The sequence below is a fragment of the Carcharhinus amblyrhynchos genome, chromosome 25 (genome assembly GCF_965287045.1).
Source record: "Carcharhinus amblyrhynchos chromosome 25, sCarAmb.v2.hapA, whole genome shotgun sequence".
NCBI lineage: Eukaryota > Metazoa > Chordata > Chondrichthyes > Carcharhiniformes > Carcharhinidae > Carcharhinus > Carcharhinus amblyrhynchos.
The window spans coordinates 21,558,050-21,586,017 of record NC_137348.1 but is presented as its reverse complement, the minus strand read 5'-3'; the positions used below and the strand labels follow the sequence as shown (position 1 = coordinate 21,586,017).

The window sequence follows — 27,968 nt, the reverse complement described above, 5'->3', positions numbered from 1 at the left end:
TCTTTCACTTTCTAAGATACCCTGTGGTGCTTTCTGTTCTAAAATAGAATTCTCAAATGCTCAGCATAAGACCTGTATGGGTAACCTGAACAAAAATTGCAAGTGTCGTAGCATTTTTCATAGTGTTCCCTGGTCTTATGGATCAGTCTTTGTAAAGGAACAGTCCTGGTTTCACTCAAGTTTATTTTTGGTTTTTACAAACTAAAGATTTTGAGGCAGTTGTTCAAATATGTTGCCACGATTTTGCCCTACAGTCAACTGAAGATTTACTCTAATTATGATTGCCAGTATTTTATCTCTCTACATTGCCCTATGGCAATTTCAACACATACTACCATATCATTCTGCATGTCAGTATTGAAGCAATCGCTTTTTATCACAATTGGTCTGTTGAGTTGCAGTCCCCACCCTGCAGGCTACGTCAGGTACCCGTGGGAGTGCATTCTTCAAACAGCAACAGAGAATAGCACAAGGGCACGGAGAGAGCTATCTTGAAGTGCACATACATTGTGTAAGCCGACTTTTAATTCTGAGTACTTTCATGTTTGAGCAGGCAGCTGTATTCCACGAGACAGCGCACTTCATGGTAAGTAGATGGCTGGCTTCTGATGGAACTTGTATTAAGCAGCATTGTAACATTTAACTGGAAGGGGGACCAGGTTACCTATGGACAATTTTTAGTATCTTTTACTAAGACACTTATCCAGCACAAAAAAGTGACCTTACTTTGGCAAAATGTAAACTACTGCTGCGTACCCGTATACTAATGGATTTAATCAGTGCTCTCATGATCCATTCAACCTATTTGAGGTTTTCACAGCAAGCATCTTTAGGTAAACAAATCTTGCTGACAATGCAATATTGATGTGGTTTGTGGTGTGGATAATCCACCTTCTCAAATTACCACTTATAGTAAGCTTTTCACCTTATAATTACACAGCGTATAATATAATGAAGGGGAGGTGACAGCGTGATGGTATTGGTGCACTGGACGCATAATCCAGAGTCCCAGGGTAACCCTCTAGGGACCCAGCAAAAGGTGAACTTTGAACAAATTTCAATAGAAATCTGAGATTAAAAGACTTATGATGACGATTGTTGTAAAAACCCATCTAGTTCACTAATGGTCTTTAAGGAAGGAAATCTGTCATTCTAATGTAATCAGGCCTACATGTGACTCCTGACTCTAGATCCACAGTAATGTGATTCTTAAATGTCCTCCGAAATGGTCTAGCAGGCCACTCAGTTCACAGGCATTTTGGGATGTGCGAGAGATGGTCACATTCCATGAAAGAAGAAACATTTGGAATAATGTTACAGTGAAATAGGGTCATGCAAATTGGAAGAACGATCACATATAATTGGAAATGTAAGGTCTCTTTAATATTCATTTGGATATATGACTGAAATCAATCAGTAAATGTGTTTGCATTTACATTTCCCTAGATTTTTTGTTTGGAGTTTTTACACAGAGGGTGGTGGGTGCCTGGAACTCGCTGTCGGGGGAGGTCATGGAAGCAGATACAATAGTGACTTTTAAGTGGCTTTACAAATACATGAATAGGATGGAAATAGAGGGATATGGTCCTCGGAAGGGTAGGGGGATTTAGTTCAGTCGGGCAGCATGGTCGGTACAGGCTTGGAGGGCCAAAGAGCCTGTTCTGTGTTGTAATTTTCTTTGCTCCTTGTTCTTTGTTCTTAACCAGGGGTACATTTGCATGGAGGTACCTTTTCCCAAATTTTGTAATACATAGAGGTTTGGAAATGAGCAGTACAATTTTGGTTGTACCTTCAAAATATCGCACCAATTCAGCATAGCAATTTTGCATGTATCCCAACAAATGGTGAAAGTATCATGTAGGATTTTATTCCTGTTATGATGGAGAATTAGGGACTCTTGTAACCAACAGAGAAGTTGAGGGTAGAAAGGGTGAGACCCAGGAAAGTCATTTCATTACAATTTTGTTCCTCGAACTGAACTCTGAAGAATTGAGCAATTGGTCAGAAAAGAATGTTATTGCATTGATGCCTAGAAAAGTTCAGTTGAAACTTAAAATTGCTTAAAGCCAATTACGATGCCAAAGCATGTTGGTTAGAGTCGCCAACAGTGATTAGAATGTATTCCTGGAAGTTTCATCACTTGACATTTCCTAACATTCCAGCCATTAATTGGCTAACACTTGGGACACTGCTTTCCTACACCAACTGGAAGGCAAAATATCCATTACAACTCAATAATGCTTGACTATCAGCCAAACAGCCTTCCCTCCATTCTCAATAGTCTCATATCGGGTAAAGTGAAATGTTCAAAGAAAGAAAATGACCAAAAACAAATCTTTTTTAATAATCTAATTGGTGATTTATCTTCAAGGTTGTGCACAGCAGTGTCCTGGAGATTGACCTGTGACCCCAGGTCTACCCTGGAGGGTTGGTAACCCTAAGATTGGTGCAGCACCATGCAATCCAACTACACGATGGGGTGGAGTTGTATGGACATGACACCTTCTCTAATTTATTTCACTGAATAGGTTTGTTTTTTAAGGAAGGTACAAAATATTGATGAGAAACTTCACCCCCCCCCCCACCCAAGGAGAAGACAGATGGGGTATACTGGTTGGGATTTTACATGGGGCCAGGTTTGGTGCTTCCACAGCCTAAGTGTCGGGAGTGAGCCTAACCCACTTCCGGCGACTTGCTCCATAGACATTTAATGGTTGGTGGGCTGCTAGGTGATTCGAGGTGAGACCTCTACCTCTAACTGGGAGGAAGACTTGCCTCTGAGATCAGTGGCCATTGCTGAAACTCAGTCCCCGACGCAGTTGCTGCTGGGGACGGAGTGCAAAGTAAAGTGGGGGCTGTGAGGGGATTATGAGCCAGGCCAGGCTGGCAGGCTCCAGTGAGGGGACAGAGGCCTGGCTGGACAAGCCAGAGGGAGGGGAAACAAGACTGAAAGCCTCGGAGGGGAGCTTTGTAAGGGAAGAACCTCCCCCTGACCCTTCTTGCCCACCATCAGCCTGAACAGTGACAACCATCAAATGTGATATCATGCCTCTGCCTGGTGTGGGAAAAGTTTCAGTTTCAGGGTGGCATGGTGGCACAGTGGTTAGCACTCCTGCCTCACAGTGCCAGGGACCTGGTTTCGATTCCTGGCTTGGGTCACTGTACGTCCTTCCTCTGGGTATTCCAGTTTCCTCCCAAAGCCCAAAGATATGTGGGTTAGGTGGATTGGCCATGCTGAATTGCCCCTTAGTATCGGGGGATATTAACTGACTTGAAGTACACCTTTGACTGTGTTTCATGCTTCACTCTACCTCCCAGACAGCTCATTTCTAGTATCGTACAAACTGTGCCAGGAGATTGCCTTTTTCCCACACATTTAAAATATGAAAGTTTGTCCTATTCCCCAAAGCTGAGCGGTGAAGAATGGAACTGGAGCCCAATTTTCAGAGACTTTGTAAACTTCCACTTACAGAGATAAACATCACAAACTTGCCCCTCTGAACCCAACACACTGCTTTAGTTAGTTCCTAATGGAGCAGAAATGAATCCCCAGTCAATACCTGCCACACAAACACAATAACGTGCTCAATCATTATATTATGCAATTAGCAATGTTTATCAATAAATATCCCGTTAGGGGTGAAAGGATTCTTTAAACTTCAGCTGGAGTTCAGCTCCTCTGTCCATGAAGTGAATCCAGGTTGACTGAAAGGAGTCTCATATTTCTCACTTTGGTACAAGCAGGAGACAGATCTGGTCTGATGCATACTCAAAACTATTTTGCAGGCATGCTGGAACACCACGATATTAATCTCAGAGTTAGAGTCAATCGAGACTGCCTTTGCATTGTTCTCATTCAGATCAGTATTAGTCGGAGCCTATACAGGACACTACATCCCACTCAATCAGTGAACACCAATTGTCAAGTCCATTGAATCAAATAGTTGAATAGTTACAAATTTGACCTCTTTCAATTAATGTGTAAATACTCAATTTAGACCATTTTAGGGTTAAGTCTGTGCAACCTTCAAAAAATAATTGTGGTGCATATGCCCCAAGAATGTCCCGCCATTGCCACAGAGGTGGTGTGGGTAAACAGAAGATGATACGTTCTAGAATTAACTATAAAAGGATGTGAATGTAGCCCAATCCATCACGCAAACCAGCCTCCCATCCATTAACTCTGTCTACACTTCCCGCTGCCTCGGAAAAGCAGCCAGCATAATTAAGGACCCGATGTACTACGGACATTCTCGCTTCCACCTTCTTCCGTCGGGAGAAAGATACAAAAGTCTGAGGTCATGTACCAACTGACTCAAGAACAGCTTCTTCCCTGTTACTGTCAGACTTTGAATGGACTTACCTTGCATTAAGTTGATCTTTCTCCACACCCTAGCTATGTCTGTAACACTACATTCTGCACGCTCTCCTTTCCTTCTCTATGAACAGTATGCTTTGTCGTATAGCATGCAAGAAACAATACTTTTCACTGTATGTTAATATACGTGACAATAATAAATCAAATCAAATTAAAGAATTAGGGGTCACTGTTTAAAAGTAAGGGGTCATTCAATGAAGGCCGAGATGAAGAGAAGTTTTCTTCTCTCTGCGGGTTTGTGAGTCTCTGGAACTCTCTTTCTGAAAAGGCAGTAGAAGCTGGATTTTTGCCCAGGAATTTCCAGCTGCCCGCCAGGGAGGATTGGGGAGGGGGTGGTACAGGATGTGGAGCAACATCACCTCTGGGAATTATATTTTGCTTTGATTTTGTGAGTTCCTTTTGAAATTTTGATTTTTTGTTAGTGTATCACCAGGAGCTGTTACCCTTCTCATTAATTTGGTTTCCTGATCTTTTGTTAAAGGAATTCTGAAAAGGACTGGAGTCCTTCATTAGTCCTGGAAAAAAAACATTTTACTTTGATTAAAGTTTATTTATTATTGTCACAAATAGGCTTACAGCAATGAAGTCACTTTGAAAATCCCCTAGTTGCCACACTGAGGGAGAATTTAGCACGGCCAATGCACCTAACCCCCATGTCTTTTCGACTGTGGGAGGAAACTGGAGCACCTGGAGGAAACCCATGCAGACATGGGAAGAACATGCAGACTCCACATCAACAGTGACCCAAGACCAGGAATTGAATCTGGGTCTCTGGTGCTGTGAGGCAGCAGTACTAAGCACTGTGCTACTGAATGAAGCTTCCTCTACTTGCCCCTCAACAATGGGTCTCAGCTGCACTTTAGCAGACAATGCAGTACAATGCTGCATCAAGTGTGGTTGACCCTTAAATACTTTCTGAAATGGCTGAGGGTAAATAGGGATGGGCAATAAATGCTGGCCCAGAAGCCACACCCACATTCCATGAATTAAAAAAATAGAAGCTTTCCAGATATCAGCTTATCCCTCTGAGTGAAACTTGCAGTTAGAGGCAATTTTATGCTGCAACTGCCCTGGGAACAGGATTGAGTCTATCCAAATCCATTTCTTAATAGACTCTGACAACTTGCAGAGAGATATTCATTCCAGCAGTATAGGCAGGTTTTGACCACGTATCCCAGAGGAAAAAGGGGGAATGTCTAAACCACTCAGTCCCGCATTGTGGTAAAGTACATTGCTATAACAAATTAATTTTCATATTTATTCAGGGAAAGTTTTTTTTCAGATTGCAATGACAAAATGTGGAACGCTGGGCTTTAGAAAGCTATACATCTTTATTAGTGTTAACTAGGATCATAAATGAAACCATGTAGTAAAAGGTCAAATGTTTCCAAACTGTTTGCCAAATCAAGAAAAAAAAAGTGAAAACATTTGTTAAATTCCTTCTCCTACATGATTCTGTGTAGTTTGCCATATGTTAATTAACTTTCACTTAGCAATTGTTTCAATACATACAAGCAACAAATGCTACACATCTACAAATCATTGGCCTGACCACTGGAGTATTACTTTCAGTTCTGGGCACCTTATTTAAGGAAGGATGTTAAAGGCTTGGAGAGAGTGCCAAGCAGGTTTACTAGAATGATACCAGGAGTGAGGAATTTTAGATACAAAGAAGATGAGAGAAATTGGGCTTTTTCTTCTTGGAGCAGGGAAGATTAAGAGGTGACCTTATTGAGGTACTTAAAATTATGAACAATTTTGACAGGGTAAATAAAGATATTTTGTTTCTATTAGTTGGTATGTCAGTGACTAAAGGTCACAATTTTAAGGTTGTCAGTAAGAGAGCTAGGAGTGAGATGAGAAGAAGCTTTGGAACTCAGAAAGTTGTTGGGATTTGGAACACGTTGCTGGGAGAATGGTAGACGTGGATTCCATAGGGGGTTTCAAAAGAGAGCTGGATACATATTTGAAGGTGATGAATTTAAAGTGCTATGGAGATAGGACTGAAGAATGGGACACGTGCGATGTTAGCGTACCGTTAAGAGATTTTTTTTTAAATCATGATCTCTGCGGCTGTCAATGTTGTCGAGTTGTCTGAAGAAGTCCTTTTATTGCTACTTAAATCTGGTTTGTTTTTTTTACTCTGGGATTTTTGATGACCCTGTATTGTTATGAGGAAGGTCATGCGTTTTGGACAGTTTGTTCTCTTCCTAGTAATTTTAAGGTTTCATTTTTTTTCTGTTTGGCTGGTAGCAGTTTTTAATTTAAAAGGGACATCAAGCTGAAAAGAAGTGTTTCTCTCTTTCCCTGGTGTTGGAAATTCTGCTGGTTAGCTGAAAGCAGGGCTTCTTGCCTTCCTGGAGTAGAGAATCTGCTGTTGGTGGCTCAACCAGAGTCTCTTGCTCTCTCCTTGGTGTTCTGGGAAGCTGTTCTGACTCCAAACTTGTCTGTGTGTGCCTCAGAGTATTGCAGTATTCAACCAAAGGACTCAGTTGCAGTATCACGTGAGCATTAGTATTTGCTGTGTTAAATCTGTGGAAAGGGTTTTTGTCTACAGGAAGTTTTTGTTTGATTGCAACATTTTAGATATATTTGTTAAGGTTATACATTATCTTGGTTGTTTTGTTTTTGTTTGTAATTGATAAAAGTTACTGCTAATTTTCTTTCCATATATGTTAACTTTATTCTTAAACAAACTTTGTTTGATAAAAGCTCCCAGGTGGGTCATTTGAATCATACCTGAAATGAAACATATCATGCTTATCCTAGCCAAATCCAAAATGCAAAACATATGATCCAGGTGAGCTCCATAAAACACTTTGGAGTTTCTGACCTGAATTATGACAGTAGCTGTGGAGCTTTTACAGGAACAGGTGCAGACACGATGGACCAAATGGCCTTGTTCTGTGTTGTATGATTCTATGTGGCTCCTGATCATCTGGCTCTGTGTTCTGGGACTATGAGTTCTTTTGGCAATATCATCCAGGGTTGTAAAGTGTGACTGTGTGGTCAAATCATATTATTTATCCGGAAACTCAACTAATGTTCTGGGGACACGTGTTCGAATCCTGTCACGGCAGATGGTGGAATTCGAATTCAATAAAAAATATCTGGAATTAAGAATCCACTGATGACCACGAAACCATTGTCGATTGTCGGAAAACCAGCTGGTTCACGAATGCCCTTTAGGGAGGGAAATCTGCCATCCTTACCTGATCTGGCCTACGTGACTCCAGAGTCACAGCAATGTGGTTGACTCTCAACTGCCCTTGGACAAGCAGGGATGGGAAATAAATGCTGGCCATCCAGCAATGCCTATGTCCCATGAATGAATAAAAAAATGTAAAATGGTGTTTTTTTTTATGCAAGTTGTTATGAAGTTAGCTCACTCAGTTCCAGTATGTGGTCTCGCTTGTATAAATTTAACTGATCTTTAAACTTTACCACACTGCATCTTAATTCCTAAAAACACCCAGATGTTGAATGGAAGGCTGAGTTACACAACTAAATTTAGATTTCATTGAAAAAATTTGAAAGTTTCACACACCACAATAAGAAGTAAAATGTGTGCCCAAAATATAATTCCTGAGATTATTAAGAGAGGTTTGTGGATTAAGAAATGCCTTGTGCTTTACTTCAAACTGCTCTGGAAATTTGCCTGATGATTCAGCCAAGATTTATTCAATAAGATTTATTCAATAGAGAAGAAAATGATAGGTTGGAGCCTCTGGTCTCCAGATCAGTGGGGACTGGATATATTGGAGATATACGTTAGGACGCTGTGGAAATCCTGATACGTGGACTACTGTAGGAGCTGCCTGGGAAGAGTCAGTTCCGGAAGTTAAGATTCCCCTGCTCCCCAGAGCCCTGTATGAATCTCTGTCATGCTGAGATCCTAGTCCAACATCTCGTAACGACATAACTGACACCTAATCAGTTTCTCCAACCCTCCAACTAACGTTGTACACCAAACTGTACCCCTGTCCTGACCCGACTATCCTTACTGCCCACCCCATCCTCATACCCATATCACCCATCTGCTCACCTCACCATTCTATCTCCTACACCCTTTCCCACCTCACCCATTCATCAACTCAGCCATTCACTAATATTCAATCTGGACCTGTCAACTTACCATGTGGCAGCGAGTGCCGCAAAACAGGGCATGTCCTGTCTTCCTCTGACTCTGCTCCAAGGATCACTGTGCTGCGTGCGCCTGTGGAAGAGGGGCTTGGAAGATCCCACTAGGAAGGTGCAGTAGCATTGAATTGGGGGAGTTTGCAAGCTCAACAGCAATTTTGCTGCTTGGAAGATCTGGGTCTGTATAATTTAGTTTGTTGACCATCCAGGCTATTGTCTGGAGGCCATGATCTAGACTGTGGTCTTTCCCTCCTGGGCCCTCATTCTGACTCTGTCCTGAGTAGTAGTGGTAGTGACTTGTTTAAGAGCAGGTCTTCTGCTCATTTCCATGCTTTGAAGTCCAGCAGTTGCTTGTCAGAGCCTCTTGTCTTCAATTTCAATGAGCAATATGATCCAGGAAAAGCATATATGAGGTGATTTCCTGTTGCTTTCCTCAGAAGTGCTTAAAGCAAACAGAAGTCCTCTCCCTGTAAGCATCTGTCGTCTCTTGAGGTTTCAGTTCTTTTGCCATTACCACCAGAAATTCATTAGTTCCACCACTGGTCACCGCTCGCAATCCTGAACTTGGAACCCTTATTTGGGCCTGGGGAAATTTGCAAGAGGACAGGGAAGACAATCATCTGAGGCTGCAAATAATCTTCCCACCCTGTCGGTCATGAGCATCCAGCCACTTATTTATTTATTAACAATATGGGGACAGTGGCACAGTGGTATTTTCACTGAGCTGGTAATCCAGAGACCTGGGTTAATGCTCTGGATCCCAAGTTCAAATCCCATCACAGCAAATGGTAAAATCTGAATTCAATAGAAACTTGGAATTGAAAATCTAATGATGACCGTGAAAGCATTGTCGATTCTCCTTAAAATACGTCAGGTTCACTGTTGTTCTCTAAGGAAGGAAATCAGCTGTCCTGGCCTGGTCTGGCTTACATGTGACTCCAGGTCCACATCAATGTGGTTGACTCTTAAATGGTCTAGCAAGGCATTCAGTTCAGGGGTAATTAGACTGGACAACAAATGCTGACCCAATCAACTGCTATGACTTCAATCAGGCCAATGAGGTTGGCCTACTGGAATATGAACTCCCTGTCAGTTCCTCTGGTACTCCTGAAGGTAGATTGCTGATTGATAGTTCTGTGTGCTGTTGTTAGAATTGTAAATAAAGGGATTTTGGTGAAGGGACTTCTGCCTCCAAAGACCAACAATGCCCACATCCCATGAATGAAGAAAAAAAAATCTCCTTTTGAATAAGATTTTAAAAGTTTCAGTATTTCAAAGATTCCCAAGGTTTGTACGATCCCGCCCGGGGCCAACGGACAATGCCGTTCTCCAAGCCTTATCTGCCCCCGCAATTGGGGTGGGCGTGCTGGTAAAATTCCGGCCTCGGTGTTTATGAGAACACCTTGTGATAAACGTGTTGCTTTGGGAGGGCTTGTATCATGTTGTCTATCCCAGTGTATTCCCTTGTAACGTGTGGCACATCTCAATAAATTAAAATGCAATTGAAATTTTGAAAACAGTTTTCTTTATGAATGTTTTCAATCGCCTATCACCCCAAACTTTATTTTAAGATTTATTATATTATTGTGTTGTGCGCTGGTGTGTCGATGTGACATTTGGCATCTGGAATGAACATTTCCTAGGATTCGCAGCCATGCATTGCAATCTGCACAACCTGTGCCTTATCCAGTGGTTTAACTGCGAGCGACTGAATTTCCCCCATGTTCTTCCTCTGCATTAATCCCCTGCGTCTACAGCTGTTTGACTCCAGTTGTTACCTTAAACCTCGTTGATGGGCAAGTTCCTCTGAGAAAGAAATAGTTCAGGTCCTGTTGGCCCAAACCGAAAGAGATCCTTCTCCAGGGTTTACACTGAGGCATGCCTGAGTCTGCTCGTGTGGTGGGAGACACTAAATTACCTGCACAATCCCTGGGCTGATGTTTGATTAATAACTGAAATGTGGAGCAGATTCGCACTCGGGCAGTAAACCAAACCGATGCAAATCTCCTGTGTTGCATTGCCAGACAGTACTGGTAACAGAGGAAGTATTAAACTGCATCGGAGTCATCAGCATGCAACAGCTGAAAATAGACACCCATGTGAATGTAGATCATAGCAAAAGTTGGGCAATTATTCATCATTATCTTTATAGATGGTGAAAATTCACTCCGGATAACAATTGTTAGGACTGTAATAGAGACATGAGGCAATGGAAGGTCTAGCATATTCTCCTTAACATGTGAAAAATTGATAGAATCCTTACACTGCAGAAGGAGGCCATTCAGCCCATCGAGTCTGCACCAACCACAATTCCACACAGGCCCTATCTCCATACCCCATGAACTAATCCCCCTGACACTAAGCAGCAATATAACATGGTCAATCCACCTAACCCACACATCTTTGGACTGTGGGTGGAAACCGGAACACCCGGCAGAAACCCACACAGACACAGGGAAAACAAGCAGACTCCACATGGACAGTGAGCCAAGCCTCCTGCTCCTGCTCCTGCTCCTATTTCTTATGTTCTTAAGCCTGGAATCGAGCCCTGGTCTCTGTCGGTGTGAGGCAGCAGTGTTAACTGTGCCAACCCCAGCAAACAAAACTCATATATGTGCTACAATATGTTCAAGTGAAAAGTTTTATCTTCCTCAGTCCATACTGGAGTTTACTCGCTTGATAATGTGAGATAAGATCATTCTGTTTGGAAATGCAGGAAAACTGAAAAATTCCAAAGATTAATTTTCAAGATACAGGTGACCTGGCAAAGCTGGTGTTCATTGCCCACCCCTAGTTGCTCTTGAGGAGGTGGTGGTGAACTGTGCTGTCTGCGTGGTCGAGATTCTGCCACAGTGTGGTTAAGTAGGGAGCCCCAGCATTGTGACCCAGTGACAATGAAGGATTCTGTATTAGATGGTCTGTATTAGATGGTCACAATTTAAATTTGATGCACTGATAATTTCTTGTTTCCACGCACAATCGTGAAAAGAAGTTGCTGTTTACATTGAGGGGCTCTATGTTGGGAGAGGCGGTGGCGTAGTGGGATTGTCACTAGATTAGTTACTCCAGAGTCCTAGGATAAGGCTTTGGGAATCTGGGTTCAAATCCCATCATAGCATATGGTGAAATTTGAATTCAATAACAAAAAAATCTGGAATCAAAAATCGAACAATGACCATGAAACAATTGTTTTTAAGACCCACCTCATTCAGTAATGTCCTTTAAGGAAGGAAATTTGCCATCCCCACCTGGCCTACATGTGACTCCAGATCCACGGCAATGTGATTGACTTTTAACTGCCCTCAGAAATGGGGGCAATAAATTCTGGCCTAGCCAGTGATGCCCACAATCCATGAATGAACCATTGAGTTGTACAACTGGGGTACACAGCTGCTGCCTATAGTTTACCAGTAAGACATTTCTTAAACTGTTGATTCACAGTGAAATCTCTAGATCACATTAAAGAGTTGCTAAGTACACATGGCACTGGGAAGGTTAATAGATATTTGAAGGTTTTTATTTATCCTTTCTTCCGCTTGCTAAGTCATTCCAATTCAGTACACCATTTCTAATTAATCAACTGACCACTTGGTCTTGGGATGGCCATTGATACTGAATTATTTTATTCCACTTGGAGACAGACCAAGGATTGGCATGTCCTCCTGATACCCAGTGTGAATTAGGATCTTGCCTTATCTCTTATGGAAATGTTGCTTCCCACCACAATGTAGCATTGCCTCCAAATGCATTCACAGATTCTCTGTTTGCTGATGAGCGTGGGAGAGTTGCGAGTTCAGAACTGGATATGTAATGGACTTGTTCCACAATGTATGCGTTACAATAAGCTTTACAATAAGCACAAAGCAAACTGAAGTCCTCTCCCAACCTGCTCCAGAAAAACCCTAACTCAAGCTCAAGGTTTCAGTCTAGGAAGTAGAACCTGTCAGCATTGGGTAAGGTGCTTTATCTCAGCAGAACACTCTCTTGAGTTGTCTACATTGACAATGAGACACTTTTAAGATTTACCAAAACAGACTCTGACCGTCTGTCAGAAAATGAAGAGTAAGTCTACCATCTAAACTAAAAGTCTATTGAACAAAAATCTTTCTCATTCTGCTTTACACATGTGAGGCTTGAACTGAGTATCAGCCTCATACCAAGGAGCTCAATCACTTCCACTTGAGTTGCATTTGGAAATTTCTGGAGATCAGAAGGCAGGACAAAATCCCAGATACTGAGGTGCTCATCCGAACCGGCATGCCGAGCTTCCGCACCATAATGAGACAATCACAACTGAGTTGGGCTGGCCAGGTAGCCAGAATACCTAATCCTCTCTTAACAAAGTGGATCTTCTATGATGAGCTTGTGTCTGGGGTGCAAGCTCATGGCAGTCAAAGGAAGCACTGCAAAGACACACCAAAGTTCTGGGAGTTCTGACCTTGACTTCAGGCTCTGGCGCAGGCTCACTCAAAGTCGCTGAACCTGGCATAACCAAACAAAAAAAGATTCACCCTCCTTTGAAAACAATTGCCTATCAGTGACCGAGAGAAAACACAAGGAGAGGAAATCCCCAGCTAAAACTTATCCAAAACTCAATCACTTGTGGTATTGTACTCTATTTACAACAGAACTTTCTGGGAACAGATTGGCCTTAGCAGTTACCTAGCTACCCACTGTAACACTATCAAACACTCAGATAATGAACATGGTCATCCTGGAATGATGAACAAGGAGAAGCATAATACGACACTGTTATGTATGTTGGGGCATAGCTCCTTTAAGGGAATGGGTCAGGTGACCCTGGGTGTGGGGTGAAGTGCCCGAGAACTGCCCTGAGAGGGCAGTTGTAATTTTGTAATGTTGAGTGAGTAAAATACCTGTGTTCCCTGACACCTCTCTGTGGAGTGAGTTCTTGAGGACATCCCGTATTAGTAAAGAATTTAACAAGTGCCTAATGAGAAAGTGCTCCATTAGTGTAGGTACCAGCCAGTGGAATTGAAATGTAATATGGATGAGTGTAAAATGATGCTCTTTGGGACAGAAGACAAGGATACACTCAGTGGAATTACTCTGAAGGTTATAAATGAATGGAAAGACTCGGACTGGAATACATACTTCTCTGAAAGAATGAGTGCATATAAATAAAGTCATTAAAATGTTAACATTGGCTTGGGAGGTAGAGAACAGGAATAAAGACATTAGTGATAAATTTATATAAAGGATTAGTTAGGCTATTGTTAGAATCCTGTGGCAGTTTAGTCCCAGCCTACAGCTTGGATTTACTTGGATGTCTCCATGGTTTTAGCTATTTGTAAATGTATGGTTCCAGGTCAGAATAGTCAAGCATGAAATGGCAGCCTTTCTGCCATCCCAAAAAACTGCATACATCTTGTTTGAAGTCCAACACTTTGAAATGGGAGTGGGGTGAAATTTTCCCTTTCTTCAGTTGAGTGGTAAATTGGCACTGAGCACTCACTTACCCACCATAGATCTTGCCAAACAGAGAAGAAGGTTGGAAAATGGTGGAATGAGGACAGCAGTTAGAAATAAATTCTGTACAAATGACTTTTTGAGGACTGGGTTGCATTGCTGTAAGGATTGGTTGAGACATGGACAAGATGTCCTGAATGGTTCTCTTCTGTGTTGTAAGTTTTCTACGATTAGGTTTGGGATTGCTCCAACAAAAAGCTCGGCATGATAGGTTAAAAATGTATTTAGTCATGGGCTATGGGTGTCATGGGAAAAGCCAACATTTATTGCCCATCCCTAATTTCCTTTGAGAAGATGCCTTCTTCAACAGCTGCTGTCCATGTGGGGTAGGCACAGTTAGAGAGACTTCTAAGATTTTGATCTGCAACAGAGAATGAACATTTCCAAATCAGGACAGTGAATCCTGTACACAGGACACACTGCAGGTATGTTGCACCAGTGGTGGAGGGAGTGATGTTATCTTTGTACTGATAGCTGGGGTGCTCATCAAGTGGGGTTTTTTATTCATCTGCAGTATGTGAGCATCACTGGGCCAGCATTTATTGCTCCTCTATAACTGCCCTACATTTGAGAGTTGATCATGTAGGTCAGATCAGGTAAGCTTGGCAGATTTCCTTCTCTAATGGATATTAGTGAACCAGGTGGGTTTTTCCTGACAGTTGATTCGTGGTCATCATTAGACTTTCAATTCCAGGTTTTTATTGAATTTAAATTTCACCATCAGCTTGATGGGATTCAAACTCGGGTCCCCAGATCTTGCTGTGGCTCACGAGACTACTGGTTCAATGACAATACCACTATGCCACTGCCTCCTGGTTGCTTTGTCGTGAATGATGTTGAGCTTCCTGAATGGAGCCGGAGCTGTACTTGTCAGAAAACTGTAGAGTATTCCTTCACACTCTTGAATCATGCCTTGTAGATGATGGACAGAGCTAGCGGGTGAGTCACTCACCACAGACTCTCTACCGCTTTTAGCCACACTATTTATAGGCTGTTCCAGTTCAGTTTCTGGCTGAGGTAATGCACAGGATGTGGATGATGGTGCAATCAGAAATGGCAATGGTGTTGAATACTTAGCCAAACCTGTCACTATGGCACTGTGGTTCAGGTGGCCTTTCTGTACTCAATGACACTATTTAGAAAAGATGTTCTCTGTGCCTTGATCAAATGGCTTCAGTCCAAAAGCAGATTCACTAACCTTGCAATTTGTGAGATAATACAATAATGTGCTAAACTGCTTTTACTTTTTCTTAGAGAATAACATTTGAGTTGTTTTGAGAAACATAACAAGACAAAATGTAAATGGAAATTCTTCCTTTTGTTGCACATTGTTACACGGTGAGAATCTGGGAGAAAATAAATCATATCAGATCCGATGTACTGAAATAATTAACTGCTCCTGGATCTCTGATGGCACTGCTGATGGGTGGGCTGGAAAGTGAAGCACCCTCCAGATGTTTCTAAGCTAAATTTGAACCATGTATTCTTCTTTCTTTATGTACCCTGTACAACTCTTGTGGAGAGATGATTTAAATAGGCAAATTGTAGTCAAAGGCAAATTCCTGAGGTAAGTATGGGAGCGGTTTTAGCTATTTGCAAATGTATGGTTCCAGGTCAGAATAGTCAAGCATGAAATGGCAGCCTTTCTGCCATCCCAAAGAACCGCATACGTCTTGTTTGAAATCCGACACTTTGAAACGGGAGTGAGGTGAAATTTTCCCTTTCTTCATTTGAATGGTAAATTGGCACTGAGCACTCACTTACTCACCATAGATCTTGCCAAACGGAGAAGAAGGTTGGAAAATGAGGCAGGCTTGGTAATGCTTGGGAGGTCCTCTCCACCATTTTATCAACCATGCAGTGAAAGATGTACATATAACATTGAACATCATAGAACAGGCCCTTCGGCCCAAGATGTTGCACTGAACATGATGCCAAATTAAACTAATCCCTTCTGCCTGCCTTTGGTCCCTATACCTCTATTCCTTACATATTCATGTGCTTATCTAAAAGCACCTTAAACACCCCTATTGTATCTACCTCCACCACCACCCTTGGCAGCGCATTCCAGACACCTACCACTCCCTGTGTAAAAACTTGCCCGTCACATCTTCTTTGAACTTCCCCCCTCTCACCTTAAGTGCACACTCCTTAGTATTAGACATTTCAACTCTGGGAAAAAGATTCTGACTGTCATTCCTATCTCTGCCTCTCATAATTTTATAGACTTCTATCAGGTCTCCCCTTAGCCTCCACCGCTCCAGATAAAACAACCCCAGTTTGTCCAGCCTCTCCTTGTAGCTCATACCCTCTATTCCAGGCAGCGTCCTGGTAAACCTCATCTGCACCCCCTCCAAAGCCTCCACACCCTTCCTGTAATGTGGTGACCAGAACTGAACGCAGTGTTCTAGCGTTCTGTGGCAGAATGCTTTGGGTATGTGCCAGACTGAACACTTCTTTTGCTTGGTAGACTCAAGGATCCTAATAATGCTGCTCATAATAATCCTGGTGATAGACTAGAGCATTAAACTATGTAATGTGCAATGTATGAGTATGAAGGCTATGTTACTCTTCTTAGTTCCATGTTATATATGTGTATGTATTCACTGTAACAAAATGTAACTTGTCCTTTTCCTTTCAAAGAGAGCAAAAATTAGCAAAAAAGCAGGCGGAAGCAAATTTGAAAAGAAGAAAACAAATAAAACAGAAAATTAGATTAAAAATAGTACCGGAACATTAACAAACACGTTGTATTCTGAGTAAAAGAGAAGTGTGATTTATAGTCAGGAGGCACATCCAGCAAGAATAAACTCTTCCCCTTTTTATGGTCATGATGTGGAGGTGCTGGTGTTGGACTGGGGTAGGCATGGTGCTACCAAATAAACCTGTTGGACTTCAACTTGGTGTTGTGAGAATTTTTACTGTGCCTTTCTATGGTGCCTGCAAATCATGTGAAAATATTTGGTTTAACTATTAGATACAGTTATGCATTCTTTTTTAGCAATTTTCACTGTGGAATTTGAAATGTGTTGTCCAAAATCTTGTCCAAGGCCCATACAGGCTGATAATGCTTCCCTCTCCTCAGGGATTGTTCAAACTTCCATTGTCAAACCATCACTTCTCCAAAAACCCACTCTGATTCCTCTGTCCTTAAAACCAACATTCTTGATTCCATCACCACTTCCTCACCAAAGTCTTTGAATGTGTTGTCACTTTCCAAACTGTGCCCATTTTTCCATGTTTGAGTTGCTCCAAGTAAGATTGGAAATGATCTAATCAAAGTTATAAACAACAAGGCCTAACTGTGATTGTGTTAAACTCTCTCTCCTCATCCTTCTTGACCTCTCTGCCTCATCAACCTTGGCCTCCTCTGAAGCCCTTACGCCAGTGTTTGATCAGCATTTGTCTGGTTTTGTTCTTATCCACTGAGTTGTAACCAGAGGATCTCATTACTTCTCTTCCAAGTCCTACACCATTGCTTTGAAGCCCACCAAAAATCTATTTCTTCATCCCTTCTCATCTACAGACTGCCCCTCAGCAACTTAAACTGAGGACATGAGGATGAAACCAAGTTCTATAATGTGCCCTGATATCAGCCTGCTATATCCCGTGATCCGAACACTGCCTGTTATTGGATTATCAGCCTGCTATATCCCACCATCCCAACACTGCCTGTTATTGGATTATCAGCCTGCTATATCCCGTGATCCGAACACTGCCTGTTATTGGATTATCAGCCTGCTATATCCCACCATCCCAACACTGCCTGTTATTGGATTATCAGCCTGCTATATCCCGTGATCCCAACACTGCCTGTTATTGGATTATCAGCCTGCTATATCCCACCATCCCAACACTGCCTGTTATTGGATTATCAGCCTGCTATATCCCACCATCCCAACACTGCCTGTTATTGGATTATCAGCCTGCTATATCCCACCATCCCAACACTGCCTGTTATTGGATTATCAGCCTGCTATATCCCACCATCCCAACACTGCCTGTTATTGGATTATCAGCCTGCTATATCCCACCATCCCAACACTGCCTGTTATTGGATTATCAGCCTGCTATATCCCACCATCCCAACACTGCCTGTTATTGGATTATCAGCCTGCTATATCCCACCATCCCAACACTGCCTGTTATTGGATTATCAGCCTGCTATATCCCACCATCCCAACACTGCCTGTTATTGGATTATCAGCCTGCTATATCCCACCATCCCAACACTGCCTGTTATTGGATTATCAGCCTGCTATATCCCACCATCCCAACACTGCCTGTTATTGGATTATCAGCCTGCTATATCCCACCATCCCAACACTGCCTGTTATTGGATTATCAGCCTGCTATATCCCACCATCCCAACACTGCCTGTTATTGGATTATCAGCCTGCTATATCCCACCATCCCAACACTGCCTGTTATTGGATTTTCAGCCTGCTATATCCCACCATCTGAACACTGTGCTCGCCATCACCTGCAGTGGTTTCTGCTTCACCAAATCATTGAATTTGAAATTCTCACTCTCATGTTCAGAATCCAGCAGATTCTCATCCCTTCCTTCTCTCTGTTTCCTTCTTTAGCCTCACAGCCCTCCAGGGACTCCACGTTCTTTGAGCCCAAAGATCCAATGGGTCCTCCATTTTGTTCATGATTGGCAGCTGTGCTTTTGGCAGTTTAGACCCAAGATTCTGGAATTTTCTCCCTACTCCAGTCTGAATGACCACCTCTCCACTCCCATTTACAACCCTCCTTAAAATTTGCTACTTTGACCAAACCTCTGGTCACTCATTATCCTAAGTCCTTCTTTGGCCCTGTGTCAATTTTTGTCTCCCTTATGCTCCCTCAGAGTATCACGGGATGTTTCCATGTCAAAGGTGCCATAATAGTGTCAGCTGTTGTTACAATAAATCCTCTTTTCAATAAATATATTAACAATCTAAAATAACAGCTGCCACCGAGGAGGTGAAAAAGCAAGTCGCTCTTTACAATCACTCACAAGATCCTAAACTGAACAGATCAGAACATTCGGGTAAAAAACAGAAAAGAAACACTCAGCAGGTCTGGCAGCATCTGGGGAAAGGGAGACAATGTCAATCTTTTTGAGTCCAATCGGATTCTTTAGAAATTCTATGAGGTTGGCTGGAATCCGGCCTTGCACAGGGTTTTTCTGTTGCAGAGACTGCTCGCCATTGGCTGCCGGCCAGATCCTCTGGTCCCGCCAAAGTCAATGGCAACTTGAGTGGCTCATTCGCCCTGTGCTGGTAAACCCATGGCTGGAGTGGATTTTCAGCCTGCTATATCCCGTATTCTCTGGATTCCATCATTAAAATTCTTTCCAGGCTAACTTTCCATCTTTCACCTTCCGAATGTGAACTCATTCCGTATCCTAACATGCACACACATATACACACATACGCACATGTATGCACACGCATGCACACACACATACACACACGCACAGACATACATACATGCATACACACACAGGCACAGACATATGCACACACACAGACACATGCACGCACGTAGACACACACACATTCATATATATGCCCACACACACGCACATAGACACACACATGCACATAGACACACACACACTCATAGACACACACACAGACACATACACACATGTATTCGCACACATGCATATATGCCCACACACAAGGACATACACACGCACATGCACAGGCACAGACATGCACAGGCACACACACATGCACAGACAGACACACAAACATGCACACAGACATGCCCACACACACAAACAGACACCTATTACTTCTGAAAGGCTTTGCCAATGCCATTTGATGATGCCGTGCATTCGAACTCTGACTCAGTGTGATGCAGCAGGATAACTGTGGGAATGATTCACATTGGCTCGGGTAGTGATCTGAGCCACACCTAGGTCAGGGTCGGGGGGGATGGCGAGGAGAATCATACTTGGGTTTTAACTAGTACGCTTTTGCAGCTGGCTGCTGGGAACATTGGCAGTCCTCTGGGTGTAGTCTGCATCTCCACCATCACAGTCGAGTTCAGAGATCTGGGAGATGGGCAGACTCAAAACCAATGGGCCAAAGTTCCATTAAAAAAAATCACAGAAAGTCACTGAATAGAAAACTGCCTTTACCACCAACATGCCAAGGGGAATGCTTTTGACAAAGGAAACTGTCCCTTTGATATCAAAAACAAGACAGCCAATATAGACCCAAAGGTCAAATGTATTTACCTTGAGACTGAAATTCTGATGCTGTACTCCAACACAAACCCACACTATTCTGAGTCTGGATATAATTTACATTCTAATTACTCTATTATCTGAATTATGGTTTATGAAGTAAGAAGTCTCACGTCACCAGGTTAAAGTCCAACAGGTTTATTTGGAGTCACGAGCTTTCAGAGCACTACTCCTTCATCAGGTGAGCCAAGTGTTGTGAGAGTTCTTACTGCGCCTACCTCAGTCCTACACCGACATCTCCATATCATAGTTTATTTATCAAGCCTGTTTTCATCTATCTATAGTTGGTCCACCAATCAGACATTGCATTTTACAAATGGAGCTGTGTTGTCAAAAAAGTGAGGAAATGTTTCCTATGGTGGAATCAGAACAAGTTTTTTTATGCGCTGAGTTCTTCAGGATCCGCAAGGTTTGGCCTCAGTGAGTGCTGGAAGCGGGTTTAATGATAACCTGCAAAAGGACATTAGGTAAGGGTGACACGGTGGCTGCCTCACAGAGCCAGGTACCCGGGTTCAATTCCGGCCTAGGGTAATTGTCTGTGTGGAGTTTACACATTCTCCTCGTGTCTGCATGGGTTTCCTCCGAGTGCTCTGGTTTCCTCCCACACTCCAAAGATGTTTGGTGGATTGGTCATGCTAAATTGCCCCTAGTGTCCAAAGATGTGTCGGCTAGGAGTTTTGCCATGGTAAGTGTGTGGGGGTACGGGGTTAAGGTGAAGGGTAGGGCCTGTGATAGATGCTCTTGTGGAGAGTTGGTGCAGCCTTGATGGGTCAAATAGCTTTTTTCTGCACTGAATTCTACGGTTCTTAATGACTGGAGGAAGAGACATTTTCAGGACTCCAGGGAAAGAATGGAGAGTGGAACTAATTGCAAAATTCTTCCAAGGATCCAACTCAGGCACAATAAATAGACCAAACTGGCTGCTTCTGTGCTGCATCAATCCAGTTTCTGCCTCCGCTTTCTTTGCTGCCCCTCATAGAGCTCCCATTGATTGGGGTTCGTGCTTTTGCTGGGAGGGGGTATGGATTCCTTCCCACTCCTCCCCTGTGACAAACATCCTGTGAAATGCTTCAGATAAATTGAGGCAATTCGTTGGTCTGAGGACTGGGATTGAAACATATGTTTGAAGAGCTGGTCATTTTACTGCCAGTGAGAGCGGGCTATTTAACACTGATAGCCTCGTTCCAAAGTACCTCACCTGAAAGTGCAATCAATCCCGTGGATATGCACGCTGGAACTGATTACTTCCTGAAGCCGATCTATCAAAGTATTGTTAAGTCCTACTTTGTTGTCTGCATGTTCTAAACAGCACTGGCATATGCAACCACCTCCAGAGGTCTTCACTGTAGTTATATCTTGTTTTCTGTTTCAACATTCATAACAAAAGAGTTTCATAAATGATAATTAAAGAGTCTTGGTGCTGTTCTGTTAACCAGTTGCTCTCTAAAGAACAGTACATCCACTTATCATTCACAGTGGCGTACAACTCCACTCCAACAGCCCTAATTCAGGCCAGCATTTATTCTGGGTAAACAAGGCTCCTTTGGATATGGAACAAATCATTAAAATTCCTTGACAGCCGAGTTGGTGATAAATACAAGAAGCATTCCTGCTGAGATCTGACTTTCAGCACAGAAGTTTCTGGAGAGGAATACAATTTGAGAAGAATAATAGAGCCATTCATTCCTTGCCAGGCTGGGCTGCTGGCCTTCTGAGTTTCTCAATAAATGTCACCGATACTATTTAGGAGATTTGAGAACATGGCTTGCAGTAGTTACATTTGCAAAACTAACTGAGATATTCATTAACGAACACTACTCTTTTTAAAGGCAGACATTACACTCTGTATTTTCCTCTCATCCTAGTGAGGATTTGGTCACAGAAAAATTGGTTCATGACAACTGAGATACAGAGAGGCTGTTAGAGTAGGGCTAGTAGCAAGGAGAAACTTCCTCATAGAGACCTTACAGTATAGAAGGAGGCCATTCGGCCCATCGAGTCTGCACCAACAACAATCCCACTCAGGTCCTATTCCTTTCACCCCACATATTTACCCTGCTAATCCCTCTAATTTACGCATCCCAGGACACTAAAGGCCAATTTAGCATAGTCGACCAACCAAACCCATGCATCTTTGGAGTATGGGAGGAAACTGGAGCACCCGGGGGAAACCCACGCTGACACAGCGTGAATGTTCAAACTCCGCACAGACAGTGACCCTAGCCTGGAATCCAACCCATGTCCCTGGAGCAGTGAGGCAACAGTGCTAAAAAACTGTGCCACTGTGCCGCCCAGAAGGACATTAGTGAACTAGATGGGTTTTTCCGACAATCAACAATGGTTTCATGGTCATCAGTAGATTCTTAATTCCAGACTTTATTCTACTGAATTCAAATTCCACAATCTGCCATGGTGGGATTCGAACCCGGGTCCCCAGAACATGAGCAGCGTTTCTGGATTAATGGTCCAGTGATAATACCACTGGGCCATCACCATCCCTAACCCAGACAGTGATGAGAAAGTGGAACTTGCTGTCACAGGGAGTTGAGGCCAGAAGCATTCTGGAAATGAAAGAGATGACGTATGAGAAGGGATTAAGCAGCTTGGACTTCTACTTGCTGGAGTTTAGAAGGATGAGAGGGGATGTGATTTTTAAAGTTTATTCATTAGTGTCACAAGTAGGCTTACATTAACACTGCAATGAAGTTACTGTGAAAATCCCCCAGTTGCCACACTCCAGCACCTGTTTGGGTATGCTGAGGGAGAAGTTAGCATGGCCAATGAACCTAACCTGCACATCTTTGGTCTGTGGGAGGAAACTGGAGCACCCAGAGAAAACCCATGCAGACACGGGGAGAATGTGCAAGCTCCACACAGACAGTGATCCAAGCTAAAAATCGAACCCAAGTCCCTGGTGCTGCGAGTCAGCAGTGCTAACCATTGTGCCACCGTGCCACCCATGATACTTATCCCGCTTAAGAATGGGCATGGATGAGAAGTATTCAAAGAGCCTACAGGCTGTGCCACTGTGCCGTCGCCGATTGAGGCGTGTAAAATACTAAAAGGGATTGACAAAGTAAACGTAGACCAAATGTGGCCCCTTGTGGGGCAATCTCGAACAAGAGGTCACAGGTATAGGTTGAAAGGCAGTAGATTTAAAACTGAGATGAGGAGGAACTCCTTCTTGGAGAGGGTGGTGAATTTGTGGCACCTGTGCCCCAGAGCAAGGTGGAGTCTGAATCACTGAATGATTCCGAGAAGGAGATAGATATAGTTCTGATAAAAGAAACAGGTTAAAGGGACATGGTTTGGTGATGGGTTTGAAACCAGGGAGAGATCAGCCACAATCTGATTGATGATAGAGCAGAAGGGCTGAATTGCCTTCTTCTGCTCCGAATGCTTATGTTCCTATTAATGCAGGGAAGCTGGACAGGTACACAGGCAAGAACAGAATAGAAGATTATGCTGATAGTGTGAGACAGTGAGGAAGGATGAGAGTCCTGTGCAATGTAAGCACCAGCATAGACCTGTCAGACTGAATAGCCTGTTTCTACACTTTAAATTTGATGTAATTCAGTTGTCTGCAAGCACTGAGAAGGCGTTAATGAAGAGTTCACCATATGGCCGTGCCTTTTCCAGCATTTGACTGCATTTATCACCACAAATTCCAATGACTTCACATTACCTCATGCGATTCAAATGACATTTAAAACAGAATAAACAAAGTGATATGACGATTGAGAAAATCGAGTGGGTGGACTGTGAGCTGCAGCACAGAGGTTGTATACTGTGCAAATAATTAGCCCATACATTAGACGCCATAGTTCAAGTTAATCAATGAAAATGTTTCATCATTGAATCAAAATGTAAATCCGAAATGAAAGGCCAGTCATCGTAAAACTCTCCCCCTGCCTGTGCAGCTCAACCTCAAAGCAATAGAAACATTCACAAGACTTCTCCATAACATGCAAATCACTAAAGAACCAGCCTCAATAGAAAATGCCCTGAAGTCTATTCCATTATAATCAGGGTTAGGGTTGAATTTTATCTGTACAATATTTGATGATGACTGATTTGTCTCCAATGAAAGTAACAATTCCTACAGAAGCAATGTCATAGTAGAAGGCCATTTGGCCCATCCAGTCCATAGTAACTCTCTGTAGAGCAAGCCAGCTTTAGAAAGGTTCACCATAACTCCTCAGCTTTTGAACTCATTGGGTGAGACTTACCCGCCATGTGCCATGCCATTGGCTGGCAGCAGGATCTTCTGGTCCCGCCACTGTCAAGGGGATTTCCTGGTGAACGCAGCCTTCAACGCTGGGAAACCCATGGCAGGGCACACTCTCGGTCGCACCAGAAGGTCCCGCTGGTGTGAACAGCCAGAAAGTTCCGGCCAATATTTCTATTTACGAACAGTAAGAAATCTCACAACACCAGGTTAAAGTCCAACAGGTTTATCTGGAATCATGAGCTTTTGGAGCGCTGCTCCTTCATCAGGTGAGTGGAGATGTCAGTTTCAGAAACATGGCATATACAGACAGAGACTCAACTACAAGATCAAGGTTAGAATGTGAGTCTTTATAGGTATTTAAGTCCAAGGCGACTTTCAAGACACACAACACAGAATCGCCGAAAAGAAACTGATAGCCAAGTTCCGCGCACATGAGGATGGCCTCAACCGGGATCTTGGGTTCATGTCACACTATCTGTAACCTCCGCTATCTATTTATGAAACCCAAGATCCTACATGATTTGCTAATTACTCCCCTCAATTGCTATTCCATTGACTTCATCGAAGGTCAAAGGAGTAGCAATTTCCATCGACTGCTGCTCCTGAGAGACTTACCCACACTGGCAATCTGGAGCTCCTGTCTACCCTTCCCTTCCTCACTCAGGCTAGGTGAGTCTGACGCAGTTCCCCCCACCCTCACCACTGAGGAGAAGACCAGGCTGGGGGAGGGCGGTGAGGGAGAGAGCAGGAAGGACTTGAGGAGAAGTAGGCTGAGGTCAAGAGACTGGGGCAGGGAGGGGTGGGGGTTTTCAGGGGACAGACCAAGAAAGGGGACGTGGAGACCAGGAAGGGGGTAAGGGATAAAGGAAGAAGGAGAGACCAGGAGGTGGGAAGATAGAGAGGGAAAATGGGATGGGGGGTGGGGCAGTGTCAGGAAATTGTCACACTGGCCGGATCCGATATTTTCAGCTTCCACCTGAGTCCGTTTCTGGGGTGTTTGTCCCTTTGAGGGTAATACAGTTGAAAAGGGTCACCTTGCTTGGCTGAACAATTGGTATTCAGAGTAGGTAAGCACGTCAGGCATGGGGAGAGGGAGGGAGAATGAAGACGACTCCTCTTAGGCGAGAGATATGAGGGAGCTAAGAGCCGCCATGCAGCTGCTGAACAATTCTTATTACGAAATACCTTTGGTGTTCATTAATAAAGTCTGTGAAAGTGCATCTTTACATTTCCTGAGCTCGGTGGGGTCTGACAATCGTGCCCCCAGCGTCTTGCAAAGTGGGAAGCTACCAGACTATTTCTAGGCTGGATTCAAACTCTCAACCAAAGAGCCCCATACAAGCATCTGTGCCGTTCATGCCCTTATCTCTAGGTAGGAGTAAGTCTCAGAGAAGATATTGACCTATTATTTCTTAATATAAGGAACTAAGATCACAGCTGGAATGGTAGTTGCTATTTTGAGGAATTTTTCACATGGAACCAAAAGAAAAATCTTTTGGTCTTTTAAAGAAGATATAATTGATTTTTCTACCAGAGAGATTTAACGTTGCACCTTTCTTGTCTATTTTTCAAAAGGCCAAGGTACCATCAGAGTATTAAAAATTTTAGTGCATCTTCTCCCACTAAAATCAAAACATCTCTACACATATTTCTGAGGTTTTTTTTAAGGTACATATCCATCTGAGCAGTCCTTTGTGATTTGTATGAGAATTGCTCTTTTCCATTCTGAACTGGCAAAAGTAGCTTCATAACCTAGCAAATCACTAGTGGATTTAATTTCCTCGGTGAAGTTTTTGATGATTGCTGTTATCTAAATTCCTCCCTGTACTAACTGATAGGGAGGTCTTGTGCTGCAATAATAATAATAAAAGGCAGCACGGTGGCACAGTGGTTAGTACTGCTGCCTCACAGCACCTGGGACCCGGGTTCGATTGCCGGCTTGGGTCACTGTCTGTCTGGAATCTGCACGTTCTTCCCTGTGTCTATGTGTGTTTCCTCTAGGTGCTCCGGTTTCCTCTCATACTCCAAAGATATACAGGTTAGGCGGATTGACCATGCTAAATTCCCCCTTACTGTCCCAAGATGTGTCGGTTAGGAGGATTAGCAGGATAAATACATGGGGTAAATACATGGGGTTACTGGGATAAGGTCTGGGTAAGATGCTCTGTCGGAAAGCTGGTGCAGACTAGATGGGCAGAATGGCCTCCTTCTGCACTGTAGGGATTTTATGAATCTAATATGGTAGTGAAATTATTTGTGTTAGGGTATCAGGATTAAGGGATATGGAGTGAGGGCAGGTTAATGGGGTTAGGACACAGATTACCTATGATCTAATTGCTTTGAAACACACTCTCAAAGGGCTGAATGGCCTACTCCTGCTGTTAAATATTGTTTCATTTTTCTACATTTTTTCTACAGGATATCTGGATTCATTCACTGTACCATTACCTACTTCAATTTTAGAATAATGCTTCATTGTTTTTTCCTCCAGGTTTCTCCCTTTTCCCATCAGCTGAAGCTCAGTTGGCATTACTCGTGCCTGAGTCAGGGGGTTGTGGGTTCAAGTTCCGCTCCGACTCTGGGAAACTCTGACCTCATTCACGGCTGGGATTCTCCAGCCCCCGCTGCTGTGAGCAGAGTTTTGGCTAAGTGCCAAATTCTCCATTCTCACTGGCAGCGGGGTTGGGACAAGTGAGATTGGAAAATCCCAGCCAAGGAGTTTAGCACACAAGTTTAGGCTAACACTGCCACACAGTACTGCGGGAGTGCTGCACAGTCAGAGGCACTATGTTTCGGATGAAATGTTACATGGAAGCCCTGTCTGCTTGCTCAGTGGATGTAAAAGAGCCCCATTTCGAAAAATAGCAAATGATCCCCAGTGTCCTGTCCAATATTTATTCATTAATCACCATCAGGAAAACAGATTTTCTGCTCATTTTCACATTGCGTGTTTGGAATCTTGGTGCATGCTAATTGGCTACATTTCAAATTGCTTCACTGCTGTAAAGTGCTTTGGGATGCCTGGTGGGTGCTATATAAATGCAAGTCTTTTTCCTTTTCCAGTTCTGAAAACACTGACTCAATGCAGGTAACAGCGCTAAGGATATGGAAAGCTCTTTGCTACTCCACCCAGGTGTTTATGCATCATGTATGAACATGTGGTGGGTAAATTGTTGGAAGGTATTTTGAGAGACAGGATCTACAGGCATTTAGAGATGCAAGGACTGATTAGGGACAGTCAGCATGGCTTTGTGAGTGGAGAATCATGTCTCACAAATTTGATAGAGTTTTTTGAAGGGGTAACCAAGAAGGCAGATGAGGGCAGTGCAGTTGATGCTGTCTACATGGACTTTAGCAAGGCCTTTGACAAGGTACCACATGGTAGGTTGTTGCATAAGGTTAAATCTCACAGGATCCAGGGTGAGGTAGCTAAATGGATAGCTAACTTGGCTTGATGACAGAAGCCAGAGGGTGGTTGTAGA

At 43.2% G+C, this 27,968-nt stretch overlaps 1 protein-coding gene across 2 annotated transcripts in view; it reads left to right on the top strand.

Moving 5' to 3' along the window:
• Positions 1-464: 464 nt before the first annotated feature.
• LOC145358248 (serine/threonine-protein kinase Nek6-like) overlaps positions 465-27,968 on the top strand; it is a 263,723-nt gene continuing 236,219 nt past the window's right edge. For both annotated transcript variants that reach the window (XM_080212104.1, XM_080212102.1), the window contains exon 1: positions 465-586. The gene's annotated coding sequence lies outside the window, so the exon portion shown is untranslated. The remainder of the gene's footprint in view (positions 587-27,968) is intronic.